The 16,651-nt window shown below is 38.4% G+C and overlaps 3 long non-coding RNA genes across 11 annotated transcripts; all 3 read right to left on the bottom strand.

The window, feature by feature from the left end:
* Positions 1–488: 488 nt before the first annotated feature.
* Positions 489–2,825, bottom strand: LOC112185793. Of its 2 annotated transcripts, none has more exons than XR_002930468.2 (3): positions 2,442–2,825; positions 1,731–1,806; positions 489–757 (listed from the first exon to the last, which is right to left on the bottom strand). It is a non-coding gene; the product is annotated as an uncharacterized LOC112185793 (long non-coding RNA). The 2 variants fall into 2 exon arrangements; XR_005805853.1 differs by lacking the exon at positions 489–757 and adding an exon at positions 776–1,303.
* Positions 2,826–7,809: 4,984 nt separating this feature from the next.
* On the bottom strand, positions 7,810–10,376 carry LOC112185791. Its single transcript, XR_002930466.2, has 3 exons — positions 9,825–10,376; positions 9,045–9,120; positions 7,810–8,003 (listed from the first exon to the last, which is right to left on the bottom strand). It is a non-coding gene; the product is annotated as an uncharacterized LOC112185791 (long non-coding RNA).
* Positions 10,377–11,223: 847 nt separating this feature from the next.
* On the bottom strand, positions 11,224–15,330 carry LOC112185779. 8 transcript variants are annotated; one of them, XR_005805834.1, is made up of 7 exons: positions 14,545–15,330; positions 14,204–14,396; positions 13,991–14,122; positions 13,800–13,851; positions 13,264–13,625; positions 11,552–13,101; positions 11,224–11,448 (listed from the first exon to the last, which is right to left on the bottom strand). It is a non-coding gene; the product is annotated as an uncharacterized LOC112185779 (long non-coding RNA). The 8 variants fall into 8 exon arrangements; XR_005805836.1 differs by lacking the exon at positions 13,800–13,851 and having other exon boundaries at positions 11,552–11,782; positions 12,968–13,101; positions 14,545–15,327; XR_002930450.2 differs by lacking the exon at positions 13,800–13,851 and having other exon boundaries at positions 14,204–14,465.
* Between the last annotated feature and the right edge of the window lie 1,321 nt (positions 15,331–16,651).

Raw genomic sequence — 16,651 nt, 5'->3', positions numbered from 1 at the left:
ACAAGCATCTACTTCCAGTGGTCACGGGGACGGTTATAATGAGCTGTGGAAGCTAATATGGAGGGCCAAGGTTATGCCCAAAGTTCGTAGCTTTGTTTGGAGGCTAGCGAAAGATATTGTGCCTACTAAAGGGGGCCTAAGCAAGAAGGTAAATTTGTGTGATTATATTCAGTGGCAGAGCCAGAATTTCATATGAAGTGGGGCACTCAGAAATTTTAGGAAATTTTTTTTTAATTTAAATTATATATCAAAACTTTAATTAAAGATAACAATTTAAATAAAATTAAGGTAAGATTAATTTTTTTTAAATTATATATTTTATGAATAAAATTTATAGCTTTAAATATTAGACAATTTATCATTATAGGGACATAATTTTTTTTTAACTTTTATAGTTTAAGAAAAAACTTGTTAATGTTGTCAAAAAGAAAAGAAAACAACTGAAGAAATAACTTCCCAGCACGTATGTGTCACGCCCCGAATTTTGAACAACAATTTCAAAATTCGAAATATGAATTAAAGGACTTAAACAAATAAACGTTCTGAATTTTCTTCTCAGAACAAACATACCCATGCCACTCAGATTTCAAATCTCACAAACCTCGAGTTAATTTTTACAACTCACTCGTATAAAGTAAATTGGTAAGGCTCTAATTGAGCATAACTTACCTCACAATATACAATCACTGTAAAACCAAAATAATTCTCTAATCCGCATGATCTCTGCCCTGATTCTCCTGACCTGCAGAATTTCCCGCTACACAATTTGAATAGTGTACCGGGATTGCAACAACACCAAACCCGGTAAGCTTTTGACAGCTCGTGTGAGTAAACAAGAAGGAACTATTGATTTTATTTTAATACAACCATTTAACTCACAAATCAATCAACAATAACACGTCTGCAAGGAGACGTCAATCCACTCACGGGAAAATCACGAGGAAATACATTAACACAATCCTCAAAATCACAACACCCCACTTGGGTCCTACAAACACTCAATCCCCACCTGACACCACCCTGGTCCATCTTGACCACACGTTAGAGCTCTAACTATATCGCTACAGTCACCTTGGCCTAGGTGCAAGTAAACGACATATTCCCAGGTTAACTTAATAACCCTCGAACTTTCGGCTCTCAGCCCTCAGAACAATATACTCTGGTTATCCTTAACTGTCGAACTTCGGACATCCCCGTCCTCAGAACACAACCACTCCGGTTATCCTTAACCGTCGAACTTCGGACATCCCCGTCCTCAGAACACAAACACTACGGTCATCCTTAACCGTCGAACTTCGGACATCTGTGCTCAGAACAATACAATCTCCACTCAAAACATTCTCCAATGTAATCATGAATATTAATAAGAATTCGTCAATCATATTCATCACATATATATATGGTAATTCACATTTCATTCCATATAAATAAATCATCAACATTTCACACTCTTCAATGTCACACCAATTTATATATAATCACGTAATTATATATATACGTAATCACCCACTCAGGAGTGTCCACTAATACCAACTATAGTTCACACAAGAAAAACGTGAAATTCATTTTGTATAATTAAATCATTTTACTTACCTATGGACCGTAGTTGATCAAGTCCATGTGATTTAAAACAAATATTTATTCCATAAATATTTTCACACAATTACCACAGAAAATAAAATAATTAAAAGTACTCGGTTCGTAATACGAACCATGTGAGGTTTACTCACCTCTAAATTCCCGCTGCGTCTTCTTAACAGATCAACAACGATTCACCATCGTCCGTCAAATCAATCCATCGATCACCTAATCCAATATGATCATAACTTAGCCAACAACTCAAAAACATAATTAAACGACGATCCAACGGTCGAATCCTCACAGATCTCCCTTAGGATCATCCTCCAAAATTATCACGAAGATCCAACGGTCGGATCTTCCTGAATCATCCTTATAAACATCTCAGCCAAATTTTATGAAAATCCAACGATCGGGTTCTCACAAATCACATTCCTAATCACTGTTTTGCAATTATAGGAAGATCCAACGGTCGGATCTTCGCCCATGACCACACAAGGTCACCAGGATAGTCATACGATCAATATATCAAAACTACCAGTCCATCGGACGGTCTGATCTTCAAAAATCATTAATTGAACGATCGAAATCGTAAAATTCATAACTAAATCATACGATATTCAAAAAATGCGTATAATGTATCGAAATGATCGTATTGAAATGTAGAATCTAAAAATGTAAATAAATCACATTTTTTGACCCCCGGAGGTGGCTGGAAAAGGGCCGCCGGAGTTAGGGCAGAGCCGCTGCCGACCACCTCCAATGGTGTCGGGGCCAGGCTGCTCCTCTTCATCTCATCAAGCCCAACCACTTTCCTAACTAGCATGAAGTCTTAAAATGAACGGAAGTTGTCGAAAAGTTACCTAGAACAGACGGTTTCGCTGGAAAATTTCCAGAATCCGATGAGAGCTCCGTTCCACGTAAAAAAGTCAACAACTCGCTTCGATATCTTCATGATACTTGTTCAGAACTTCAATCTGAGTTCACCAGTCCAAGAATCTAGAAGATTGGTTGTCTAGAACTCGAGATATCGACGTTGACTTGAAATCGGGCTTAAATAGGAACAAGCTTGCCGCCGCCTCTACAGGCGGCGCTTCCATGCAAGGCTGCCACATACAGGTACGCAAGAACCATACGAAGTCAATGGAAGAAGTTTGGTGACGATTAGTGGCCGGAGGAGGAAGAAATGGCCTAACAAAAATCAGAGGCGATTTCTGGTCGGGGGAGAAAATCTGCAGCTTTTTTTCTATTTTCGGAAATTCTGATTTTATTTTCGGAAATTTCCGAAAATGGAAGATTTATACTAAATTGGAAAATTTTTCAAAAAAATCATAACTAATTCATACGAACTCCGAATTTTAAGTTCCGTATATGCACGCGATCGGATCGACGAGATCTACAACTTTCATGAAGAAAGTTTTCCCAAATTCCTTAAGTATAAAAAGTCAATTTTTCTTGAATCGAATAATTCGCGTTCTTTGTTAAAACGAAATGTTTCTGAACTTCGATAATTCAAAAAGATGAATTATTTCGAGTAACAATCGTGCAAAAGCACTTTATTCATTTCGCACAATTTCACGAGACGAAAATGAAAATTGCGGTTATTACAATCTACCCTCATTAAAAAAATTTCGTCCCAAAATTTAATCGCGAGTCCATTTCTCCCGATTAAGGTTTTCTGTAATTTATACAGAATACTCACCAAGCACCAAATTTGATCACTATAATTCCTACTTCAACTACCACGCTTGACTATACTATCTCCATCTTTACCAAAACTGTAGAAATCTACTAAGCTACGTCTCTACGTATAAAAATACATCTGTATACTGGGCATATACAAGATCCAAAAATAATTTATACAGAATACTCACCAAGCACCAAATTTGATCACTATAATTCCTACGTCAACTACCACGCTTGACTATACTATCTCCATCTTTACCAAAACTGTAGAAATCTACTAAGCTACTGCTCTACATATAAAAATACGTCCGTATACTGAGCATATACAAGATCCAAAAATATAATTGTAAGATGTAAGGTTCGAACTCCCGACCCCGAACACGAGGGTTTTGCTCCCAACCACTGAAGCAAGAGTTGCTTTCAATAATATATGCACTCGTGTTATATTTATTATGTCATAAGCGAAATAAATAAAATAAAAGGGGAGGCAAGGATCGAAAACTTAACCTGCTGCACGAAAGCTCTGCTCCTAACCACTGGAGCACAAGCTGTCCTTATTATAATATGTACAAATGTTATACTTATTATGTCTTATACGAACATAATAAAAATAAACGAGAGGCGAGGTTCGAACCTCGGACCTCTAGTACAAGGATTCAGCCTTCAACCACTCGAGCGCAATTTGCTCTCGTTGTTATCCATACCATTCCTTTTATTTAAACTCAACCGTTTTAGCAATCCGGCCCAAAACACCCAAAACTGTTGCAGAATCCGGCCCATGAATTACACCAAAACTGTTGCAGAAATCCGGCCCATCAGGCCTCCACCCACAGCTATAGTGAGGGCATTGATCCTGGACAAGCCCATGTACGGCCCACCTGCCACGGCTTATCCTTTCCGTGATTTACGGAAATCAGATTTACTTTCGGCTAAAGTTGTCTGCCACAGCACCTCGAGATTCGTTCGGTCCCCTTATGCACTCTCCATGCGCCAACAACTTTTCCGTGTTTTAGGGCGACTTTAATCCAATGCGTAGTTTTAATCTCTGAGATCGTTCATCCAACGGTGGAGATCTGCTCACCTTGTTCTATAAATAGGTGCATTCTGGGGAAGCGACTGTTCACTCCAAAGGAAAAGAAAATTCTTCAGAGTTTTAGCCTTTCTCTCTCAACCTCTTCAGCCTTTCTCTTCTCAAATCTGCAGTCATTCTCTCACCAATCTTCAATCCTTCTCTCTCAGATCTTTTCTTCCATTTGAAAGACTCAATCTCTTCCTTCATCTGGAAAACTCAGATCCCCAACACCACTTCATCAACTTCAATCCTTCTAACAGCAATCTCCCTCAAACACTCATCATCGTCGTTCTTCAATTTTCACTTCCTCTCAACCCATTACCATGGAGCCACTAACTCTGCAACTAATGGAGCTACAAACCCAGCAACAAATGGAACTACAAACCCAACAACCAACCGAGGAGGGAGGAAGCAACCAAGCAGCCGGGAGTAGTGCTAACACGCCTATCAAGCAGACCAATAACCGGTGGACTCCCACACCAAATCAACTACGAATCCTCAAGGAGCTTTACTATGACAAGGAGCTCAGGTACCCAACTCCAGAGCAGATTCAAGAGATCTGTCTCCATCTGAAACAGTATGGGCAGATTGAGGACAAGAACATCTTCTTTTGGTTCCAGAACCTCAAAGCTCGAGAGAAGCAGAAGATGAGGTTAATTCGGAACGTTCGGGTTGGTGGATCTCTCGATCTCAATTTTGGATCCACTAGTTCTACTGATGATGGTGGATCCATTGATCTAAACTTTGGTTCCACTGGTTCTACTGGTGCTGATGGATCCGTCGATTTAAATTTTGGGTCATGGGCCAGCCATAGTGTTGACCCATATTCCTCCTCACCCTTCAACACTAATACCAGTACTACCTCCTTTGGAACAACAGGAGGACAAACTTTCATGGAACAACGAGGAGGAGATCACCAGGAGGTCAAAACTCTTCCTCTGTTCCCCTTGCACGGTGAGGAAGTCCTTGGTAACCCGAAGACTACTTCCGAGGAAGGTAGTGCATATGGTTACTATTCTGGTGGCTCGGGCGGTTACAACAGTGGCTCTCACGTTTCTCTTGAGCTCAGCCTTAACCCATCCGGAGCCGCTGACTTGGCTTAGTATAGCGTAGTCCTTTTTTTTTTTTTTGTAATCTAACTAAATCAATAAGATTGTGTGTATGTCGTCTCTTCTTTTTGTTAAACCAACAACGACACCAAGGATTGAACCGTGGTCACCCATTGCTCTTTCAAAACCTTAGCCAACTCTGTTGTACACATCTTTCAGATTGATGTATTAAAAACAATCACTCAAAACCTAACAATCAATTAAATCGCACAGAGGTCTAGCTAGCATCATCTGAGTCAAACTAAACACAAACAATTTCGTCGCTAGAATTAGGGATTAATAAAGCTAAACACTTCCTGAGTCAGCTGGGAAAAACCCACATCCTTAGAGTTACTCTTACTACTCTTATAAAGTCTCGACCATTCCATCTATCAATTGCCTCATCAAAACTTACCACAATTCAATCCCTATGATTTGGCGATTCAGAATCCGAATCAAACTCCATATCACATAATAATTCACTTGAACCACTATGGATACCTAACAAAGTCACTAAAATCAATACCCGAAACTGTGTCTAACCATTTCACCAAGAATTGCAAAACCAAGGATACAAACTTGTACACATGTTGGTTCTAATCCTCTCCATTATTTACCGACCAAGATTAAACTCCATTTCAAAACTTTAAGAGTCCCGCCTACTTCAACTTAAAACACAAAACGACTTCAAATTCACTTCAGTCCATCTCCATACTACGATCCAAAACTTAAGAAAGCTAGTTCACCACACAAAGGGCCACAAAAATCAATTTCCTTCACTTAAATAAAACTATGTCCACAAGTCATGGTCGGGTCATCAGCCCATGGTGTTCAAATGGAGAAATTTCCAATCCGGTTTTCTTTGTGAATCGCAAAGTATCGTTCCAAAATGATGCTCGCAACATCAACCACGTATATATGACACATTCCCCGAACTCGGTTCAAAGTCAGAACCACTATTACTACCACTAGTTCCATTCCTACCAACAATCCTGATTTCGAAACAATTATAGTACTCAGAGACAACCTAAAAATATTGTCTCCCTCACTCAAATAAAACCTCGAACTTTGGTTTCTGCACCTAAATCCCTGCTCCAACAAACTTGTTGGCATAGAGGAAAAGACAACCACAACATTTTCCTCGAATCACATTTCGTAGCACAACTCGAAACTGTAGAATAGTTTTACTCTACCATCACCAGGGATAGGCGCAAGATAGTTAACCAATCGAATACGCAAAGAGAGTTCTAGGAGGCCAGCATACAAGAGGCATAGCCCCAGAAGAAGACCAACTAGCTTTGTACCTTACACCCTAGATGAAAACCACAACAATCTCTTTCCTAACCGCAACACTACTCACAAACTCCTCATGAGTCAAGAATCCTATTCAATGGTTAACACCCTAACCAAAATAAATTCTAACAAAAGGTTGTGTCACGCTAAAGGAAAGCATTCAGCCCCAGCTGAAACTTCACGGCCAACTCTTTGCACCCATTTGTCTCCTAAACCAATATAGTCTTGAAAATTCTATCTCATAATCTCTCACACTCTTATCATCTTGAGTTAGTGAAATTAATTCTCTTTCCAACTGCTCATAGATTCTCAATTTATACTAATAACTCAATCTCACACAAGATTAGTATAATTACCTCAAAGCAGCTTTAAACTACGTCACAAGTCAATCACCAAATCTCTATTAAGACATCTCGTTACAAAACAAGATATCTAATCCTGGATGCGTACATCCCAACCAAACATTTGTACATCCAACTTAAGAAGGCAAAATTTCTATCAAGTTATACTCGTATCCACACCAGGTACGTGTATAGGTCAACATCATGCCTTCAACCAAACACTTCAACATCCAAAAGAACCTCACTTCCATAAAACAAATCTCGTTGACTCAACAGAGTTAAATTCGGAGGTTCCCATTCCTCGAGGATTGTAACTCGCGGCAACTGAACTTATTCTAATACGAAACTTCAAGACAACTTTACGGTTCTAAGTACTATCCATCCCTAAGAAGTATAGTATGCTTGGCTAATACACGTATAACACTTAAAACACAGTATAAGTCAAATACAAGTCCATATTAACCAAGTCAATACTACAGGGAATGTATTCACATTCCTAAAACGACCTAGCGGCCTAAACAACTCCCAACACTCACGCATACCCAATGACTTAGCCAATACCGAAGAGCACACGATGGGGATCCGCTGCAGACGGGCCATAACTCGGAAAGTATTGACACATCACCGAATATGCACCTTACGCTCTGATACCAAACTGTCACGCCCCGAATTTTGAACAACAATTTCAAAATTCGAAACATGAATTAAAGGACTTAAACAAATAAACGTTCTGAATTTTCTTCTCAGAACAAACACACCCATGCCACTCAGATTTCAAATCTCACAAACCTCGAGTTAATTTTTACAACTCACTCGTATAAAGTAAATTGGTAAGGCTCTAATTGAGCATAACTTACCTCACAATACACAATCACTGTAAAACCAAAATAATGCTCTAATCCGCACGATCTCTGCCCTGATTCTCCTGACCTGCAGAATTTCCCGCTACACAATTTGAATAGTGTACCGGGATAGCAACAACACCAAACCCGGTAAGCTTTTGACAGCTCGTGTGAGTAAACAAGAAGGAACTATTGATTTTATTTTATTACAACCATTTAACTCACAAATAAATCAACAATAACACGTCTGTAAGGAGACGTCAATCCACTCACAGGAAAATCACGAGGAAACACATTAACACAATCCTCAAAATCACAACACCCCACTAGGGTCCTACAAACACTCAATCCCCACCTAACACCACCCTGGTCCATCTTGACCACAAGTTAGAGCTCTAACTATATCGCTACAGTCACCTTGGCCTAGGTGCAAGTAAACGACATATTCCCAGGTTAACTTAATAACCCTCAAACTTTGGGCTCTCAGCCCTCAGAACAATATACTTATTCCCAGGTTAACTTAATAACCCTCGAACTTTGGGCTCTCAGCCCTCAGAACAATGTTCTCCGGTTATTCTTAACCGTCGAACTTCGGACATCCCCGTCCTCAGAACACAACCACTCCAGTTATCCTTAACCGTCGAACTTCGGACATCCCCGTCCTCAGAACACAAACACTACGGTTATCCTTAATCGTTGAACTTCAGACATCTGTCCTCAGAACAACACAATCTCCACTCAAAACATTCTCTAATGTAATCATGAATATTAATAAGAATTCGTCAATCATATTCATCACATATATATATGGTAATTCACATTTCATTCCATATAAATAAATCATCAACATTTCACACTCTTCAATGTCACACCAATTCATATATAATCACGTAATTATATATATATATATACGTAATCACCCACTCAGGAGTGACCACTAATACCAACTAAAGTTCACACAAGAAAAACGTGAAATTCATTTTGTATAATTAAATCATTTTACTTACCTATGGACCGTAGTTGATCAAGTCCATGTGATTTAAAACAAATATTTATTCCATAAATATTTTCACACAATTACTACAGAAAATAAAATAATTAAAAGTATTCAATTCGTAATATGAACCATGTGAGGTTTACTCACCTCTAAATTCCCGCTGCGTCTTCTTAACAGCTCAACAACGATTCAGCATCGTCCGTCAAATCAATCCATCGATCACCTAATTCAATATGATCTAAACTTAGCCAACAACTCAAAAACATAATTAAACGACGATCCAACGGTCAGATCGAAATTTAACGATGATCTAACGGTCGGATCGTAATTAAACGATGATCCAACAGTTGGTTCCTCATAGATCGCCCTTAGGATCATCCTCCAAAATTATCAAAAAGATCCAACGGTTGGATCTTCCTGAATCATCCTTATAAACATCTCCGCCAAATTTTATGAAAATCCGACGGTCGGGTTCTCACAAATCACATTCCTAATCACTGTTTTGCAATTATACGAAGATCCAACGGTCGGATCTTCGTCCATGATCACACAAGGTCACCGAGACAGTCATACGATCAATATATCAAAACTACCAGTCCATCGGACGGTCCGATCTTCAAAAATCATTAATTGAACGATCGAAATCGATCAAAATCGTAAAATTCATAACTAAATCATACGATATTCAAAAAATGCGTATAATGTATCGAAATGATCGCATTGAAATATAGAATCTAAAAATGTAAAGAAATCACATTTTTGACCCCCAGAGGTTGCTGGAAAAGGGCCGCCGGAGTTAGGGCAGAGCCGACGCCGACCACCGCCAATGGTGTCGGGGCCAGGCTGCTCCTCTTCATCTCATCAAGCCCAACCACTTTCCTAACTAGCATGAAGTCTGAAAATGAACGGAAGTGGTCGAAAAGTTACCTAGAACACACGGTTTCGCCGGAAAATTTCCAGAATCGGTGAGAGCTCCGTTCCACGTAAAATCGTCAACAAATCGCTTCGATCCCTTCATGAAACTTTTTCAGAACTTTAATCTGAGTTCACCAGCCCAATAATCTAGAATATTCGTTGTCTAGAACTCGAGATATCGACGTTGACTCGAAATCGGGCTTAAATCGGAACAAGCTTGATGCCGCCGCTACAAACCTTGCCACCGTTCAAGGCTTCTACAGATAGGTGCGCAAGGACCATACGAAGCCAATGGAAGAAGTTTGGTGAGGATTGGTGGCCGGAGGAGGAAGAAATGGCCGAACGAAAATCAAAGGCGATTTCCGGTCGGGGGAGAAAATCTGCCGCTTTTTTTCTATTTTCGGAAATTCTGATTTTATTTTCGGAAATTTCTGAAAATGGAAGATTTATACTAAATTGGAAACTTTTTCAAAAAAATCATAACTAATTCATACGAACTCCGATTTTTGCGTTCCGCATATGCACGCGATCGTATCGACGAGCTCTACAACTTTCATGAAGGAAGTTTTCCCAAATTCTGTAAGTATAAAAAGTCGATTTTTCTTGAATCGAATAATTTGAGCTTTTTGTTAAAACGAAATGTTTCGGAACTTCGATAATTCAAAAAGATGAATTTCGAGTAACAATCGTGCTAAAGCACTTTATTCATTTCGCACAATTTCACGAGACGAAAATGAAAATTGCGGTTATTACAGTATGATTCGAACCTGACACTAGTTGCAAAAACATCAATACTTTGCCACTACACACTACACCAATTTTCCAATCAGACGACAGTTTTTCACTGTCGTCTGAGTATAGAGTTTGCTATTGTCTATCTCAATGTCGTCTGATACATGAATCAGACAATACCAGAAAACTGTCGTCTGATAAAGTTTACTACAACAGCGACTACTATACTGTCTATTGTCTGAATACCACGAAGAACAACATCAATTGGTACCTTGACTCTTGTGCAAAGTAATTTTAGTTGACAGACCCTGGAAGAATGTTGACGTGTAACGAACATTTAGAGAACATTGATTTGTAAAAAAACTGTTGTCTGAAGGAAGCTTGTAGATCAGCGAAGTAATTGAATACTATTGACTAACTTTGAACAAGACAACAGCAAAACTATTAAAGCCATTGTGTATCATTTCATCAGACAACAGAACATAGTATTTTTTTGTTGTGTTACATCTTGTTAGACAATTGAATATGTTTAATAACTATTGTAGATAGATGATTCAGACAACATAATTTTCTTTCTTTTTTCTTCATGTTCGTTTGTTAGACAATGGTTTGCTGTTGCTTTTGAATTGTCTGAGATATAAGAGAAGACATACATTCTGTACAATTGAACAACACATCCTTGATTCCAAAAACCATTTCATTCCATCAGCAATATTCATCTCAACATTTACATAGGAATTAACATTCCCTAAGTGCATATAAATACATAAAGCCGGAAAACATAAAACTTGTCCTTATTTATCACAGCAGCATTCTCGAAGTCCTTGATGCACTTTGACAGGTAAGATGTCACCTTGGCAACTATTTGCTTATCTGTCAGTACTAACAACTCATTGGCACGATACTGCACAAGAAAAATGGATCAGACAAAAGTCCGGTTGAACTTATCAAGTAAATTGCATTAATAATTACAAAATCAGAAGAAAAGCAGGGGCATTTATACTCACAAAATCAGCTTGTAGCACTGTTACTGTACTATCTTTGTGGCCATCATGAATTACAGTCAAATCAAAGAAAGACCACCTGAAACGAATCATCAAAACCTGAGCAAGCATTGCTTGCATTTGGAATGCTCACCTGATTATGTGGTCCACAACAAAGAATCAGCTCCATCAAGTCATGACTGGAAAAGTACCATCGACTAACTTGTTATATTAAAAGTTTCCAGATTAGAGTGCCTAATCAGCAAAGTAGGTATTAGAACGATATTTCAAAACTAAAGCATATTAGAAATAAAAGCTAGAATCAAAGGACATGCTCAGTTTCGTTTGGCTCATAGGAATCTCGTAAAATTCCCCAGTTCATATTAGGAGAAAAAGTTAAAATGTAGAGAAGAGTCATTTAGACAAGCTAGATAGTGATGTTAAAATTAAACTTCCTCTACTCTACTGAGCCAGAGCTTAACGGAGAGTACATCGATGGTAGCAGGTTCGAGACCTTGACAAATTCATCCCTCGTACACAACTCTGCACTATACAGAACTCAAGTACTGCCAATTAAGGTAGAAATAGCAGGAATAGGGTTAATTTAAGATCTAACATGCACTTCACAGTCTTATACATGAAATGAGCTCTAAAATTAGTATCTGGACTTCCTTATGTGGATGAATAGGATGAATAGTAACACTATTCTGTCTTGTAATACTAACTGATTTGTTTTCAATCAAAAACCCTGATTTCTAATCAACATTGGGTCACAGATATTTGCATAAAACTTTCTGAGATTCAATAACAAAATATCTATTTTCAATAAGTTTATGAAGCATGGAGATTCCAACAGCTAGGACAACTGCATCAGCACTATACGAAGGGATAATTGACATTGCTTTTCGAAGGGATAATTGGTTTTACTGCTTTCGATGTCTCCCTATTGAAGCAAGTGGTACATTTGCTCAAATATATGCTTACAAAATATATCAGGTAATGAATAAGAATATGGCCATCTTTTCTATTGAAAACTAATTCCTCTTCTTCAGGACATGAACTTCAACATCACCTATCGACGTGAACAAGAAAAAGTGGATAATATGTGTGACCAAAATCGCGACCTACATGATGACATAAGGCTGCTGAGAATAACCTCCAGCTTTAGACATTTGGAGTTTAAGTATATGATATTTACAAATTAAATTAAGGCCTATAAACTCCAGAATCACCAAACAACATAAGCACCTACAGTAAAGATGAGGAAAAGATTTCATGCTCAGAATTATACATCCATTCTTCTGCATGGTAGTTGATTCCTATTTGCCAAAACCAATATTTATAGTAAATAGAGTTGTGTATCATTTTGTTCAAATAGTTTAATTTTATTTGATTATTCAAAAACAATGACTTCCAAAAAAAGTTGGAATATATGCTGACCCATATGTTGAAGTTGCTGTTTCTCGATTAGTTGTTATACTGTAAGAAGACAATGGTTTTGAAAGGAACTCCTCATGATCAGCTATAGGGAAATTGCTGAAAACCACCGGCCATCTCATTGGAACCATAGTATCCTAAAGAAAATGATACATGATTTAAACAGAGGATAAAAAGTAGTATTAGTAATCATATATGCTCCACTTATGCAATTGAAATTTCTCTGACCCAAATTGATGGAATAAAAGTTCCATGGACTAACAAATGTATGAAAAGAAAAAATTTGAAACATCACATACCTGTCAACGTTGTGACGGCAGCGGTTCATTTTGTCCACTGTAAAATTCCCAAAAACAATGTCAAGACGCTTTGCTAGTTCTGGTATATGAGAAAATGGCAAAATATCCCAAAACTTCATAATTTGGATGTAATGTGCATTCTCCTGGAGAATATCTACAGTCCAAATGAGATTCAAGTTCCCTTTGATTTTATACTTCTCTAACAGTTGAGCAGAAGTCCCATCATACACTAAAGTTCCTTTGTCCTCAAGAGGTCGGCACCATCCACTCAAAAGCTTGGTTAATAACGCAAGCACTTCGCAAAGAATCACAATGTCTTTAACTTTTGTTATGGAGTTCAAAAAGTCATGAGTGAAGCAAACCTATGTGGGAAAGAAAGAAGAAATAATTATATGCCGTGCAACTATTGATGAGGAATACACAGATGAAGAATCACAATATCCAAAGGCAATACCTATATAGAAACAATTGCAGAAATCAGACATGTCTGAGATGCATCATATAGGATAACTACAATGAAATTTTATAGATAGTACCTTGCACGTGCTAAGGCAACAATTGCTCTTTGCTGGTTTGACAAGAAACCAACTGACCCATTGCCATTACATTGGACAGTAGACATAATTATCACACACAGGAATCCAGGAGGCATTAAAAAACAACTCTAAAAAAGACAATGATGTAAAGCAGCAATATCAGCATTTACATAAAGCACAGTATAGCTAACCTTTGCGTAGTAATCCTTCCAGACCCTGCGAGCAATCTAATGACCTCCCAAATCAAAGGCCTTGAACTTAATTTTGCCAATACTCAACTCCTCGGATGTGGGATATTGCGTAGGTTGATGCTGCACCAGCCTCTGAAACCAAAACAATAAAGCTCAAATTATATACATTTCCAAACAAGTTGGCATTATAATACAGACAGGTAAGCACCGTACCGCCATGGAAATTCATGCGAAATATTGAACTTTTTGGGCATAAACTCAAGTCTTTCACTAGGTGGATTTGGATTGTTTTCAAGTAAACTATTTGTATTCTGAGCTGCGGACTAAGCTGTTTGTTTTGATTAATTACTGGTGCCCCCGTGATAAGTTTAGACTTGGCCTCTGCTGTGGACTAAGCTCCGACAGTCTGTACAGCTTTTTAGTGTTTAGCATGAAAATTACAGATCTGGTAAATCTAGCTTAACTTGCAATTCATCTGAAACATAAAAGAAGAATCTAATCTATGTATTGAAATTGAAGTAAAGGAAAAACTGGAATAGGAATAAGGGGCTGACATCATCTTTGAGCATGTGAAGCAAGGTGGTCTTGCCAGCATTATCGAGCCCTAGGAACAAGATCTTGGCCTCCTTCTGCCATAGACCGAGGGAAGCGAGCACGCCGTAGAACCAGTCGAAGAGAAACATGATGACGTACGCGGATCGGATCAGATCGCACCATTCAAGGCCTCCGCTGACAAGCCTTCATCTCTCTACAACCAAATTTCTATTCTTGCTTGGGACCTCCCAAAATATAAACCAGACAAGCAGCAAATAGAGACTGTGGCTCTTTTCTGGTAAATAGTCTACTGCATTGGAGGGGTTTCGCAGTAACTATATCGATTATCGAACACGTCGTTTTACTTTTACTACCCGGCGGGATCGCACACAAATCGAGCTCTCTAAAACTCCCAATCCCCAAAACCAGAAAACTAAAACCTAATCCCCAATTCAATACAAAGTCCCACCCAAAATCGATTGCAACAAAACCCTAATCCCCAATTCGAATTTAATACAGACCAATACGAAACATCCGTACCTACTTCGAAAGAAGGAGCTTGCTTTCTTCAAGAACCTCGCAAGCAAGCTGTGATGGTTGAAAGCTCCAACGACATGGTTTTGAGACTCTGTGAGAAAATGGGAGTGAGGGTGCGTCTGAGAGAAGCTGAGAAAGAAAGAAAGAAAGAAAGAGATGGTTGAGAGCGGGAGCTTGACAGTGATTTTGAGCTGCAGGCGGGAGGTCGGTGTTTTGCTCGAATGGAGAGGGAAAGAGTTTAATTGGGTTTTGATTTTGTGCAAGTGGTAAAGTCATATATGTCAAACCCTAGCTGACTATCTAAAAGTCAGCTATTGTATCGCAAAAAAAAAATTTACTCTAAAACTCAGACGACATCAAATAAGATGCATTGTTTAAAAACTAATGAGACAACAGACAAATTAAAAAGTATTGTGTGAAATACTCAAATCAGACAACATCTTTCAGCAGGCATTGACTTCAAATATATCAGACAACAGACACCTAATAACAGTTGTGTGACTGAAAATTAATAATCAGACAACAGCAAAAATCAACCATTGTATAAATGAACCTTGGACAACATCACATAATAACTATTGTCTGAATTAATTCATTCAGACGACATCAAAAAAATCAACCATTGTCTGAAATGCTATTGCACAAGAGCGAAGAAAAAACTGTTGTTGGATTCGAAAACTTAGACGACAGAATATTTCTTGTTGTCGTCTGATTAATTCAGACGACAGTTAAAATGTTTGCTGTCGTCTGATATGTGTTGTCTGATTCTGAAATTGGTGTAGTGCGTGTGATGAATTTCGTGTGATTAAGTTATTTTAATAGTGACTAATCACATGTCATGCTTTTATCCACAAGAAATGCTGCATTTGCTAAACTCCTAAGGGCTTACCACTCTGATCATCCTATTAAGTCAATACGTCTTGACAATGCTGGAGAGTTTACATCAAAAACTTTTGATGATTATTGCATGTCCATTAATTGGGATTGAAGTTGAACATCCAGTTCCTCATACTCACACCCAAAATGGTCTTGCAGAAGCTGTCATTAAACGACTTCAAATGGTTGCAAGAGCATTGGTTATGCGCACCAATCTCCCTGTTTCTACTTGGGGCTATGCAATATTACATGCAGCTGTGCTCATTTGTCTGAGACCCACTGCCACTCAACCCTTTTCGGCTTCCTAGATGGTGACTGGGTATGAGCCTGATGTCTCACACTTACGCATATTTGGGTGTGCAGTTTATGTGCCAATTGCGCCGCCACAGTGCACCAAAATGGGTCCTCAAAGACGATTAGACATTTATGTTGGATATGACTCACCAACTATTATCTGCTACTTGGAACCCTTGACAGGCGATCTCTTTACCGCTAGATTTGTGGATTGTCACTTTGATGAGAAAGTCTTCCCGTCATTAGGGAGAGATAAGAACACAAATGTTCAACAGGAACCACATAATTGTCTTATTGATAGTTTTTGTACCTCATGAATAATTATTCGATCACTAGTCTTTTTTTTCTTTTTCTTTTTTTTGTTTTTAATATTTTCAATTACCAACATGTCCTTTATATGTTAGATTATATATTCTAGAG

This window comes from Rosa chinensis, chromosome 2, assembly GCF_002994745.2.
Source record: "Rosa chinensis cultivar Old Blush chromosome 2, RchiOBHm-V2, whole genome shotgun sequence".
NCBI classification, from domain to species: Eukaryota; Viridiplantae; Streptophyta; class Magnoliopsida; order Rosales; family Rosaceae; genus Rosa; species Rosa chinensis.
Note: the sequence above shows the minus strand (reverse complement) of the source record. Positions and strands in the feature narration are given on the sequence as shown.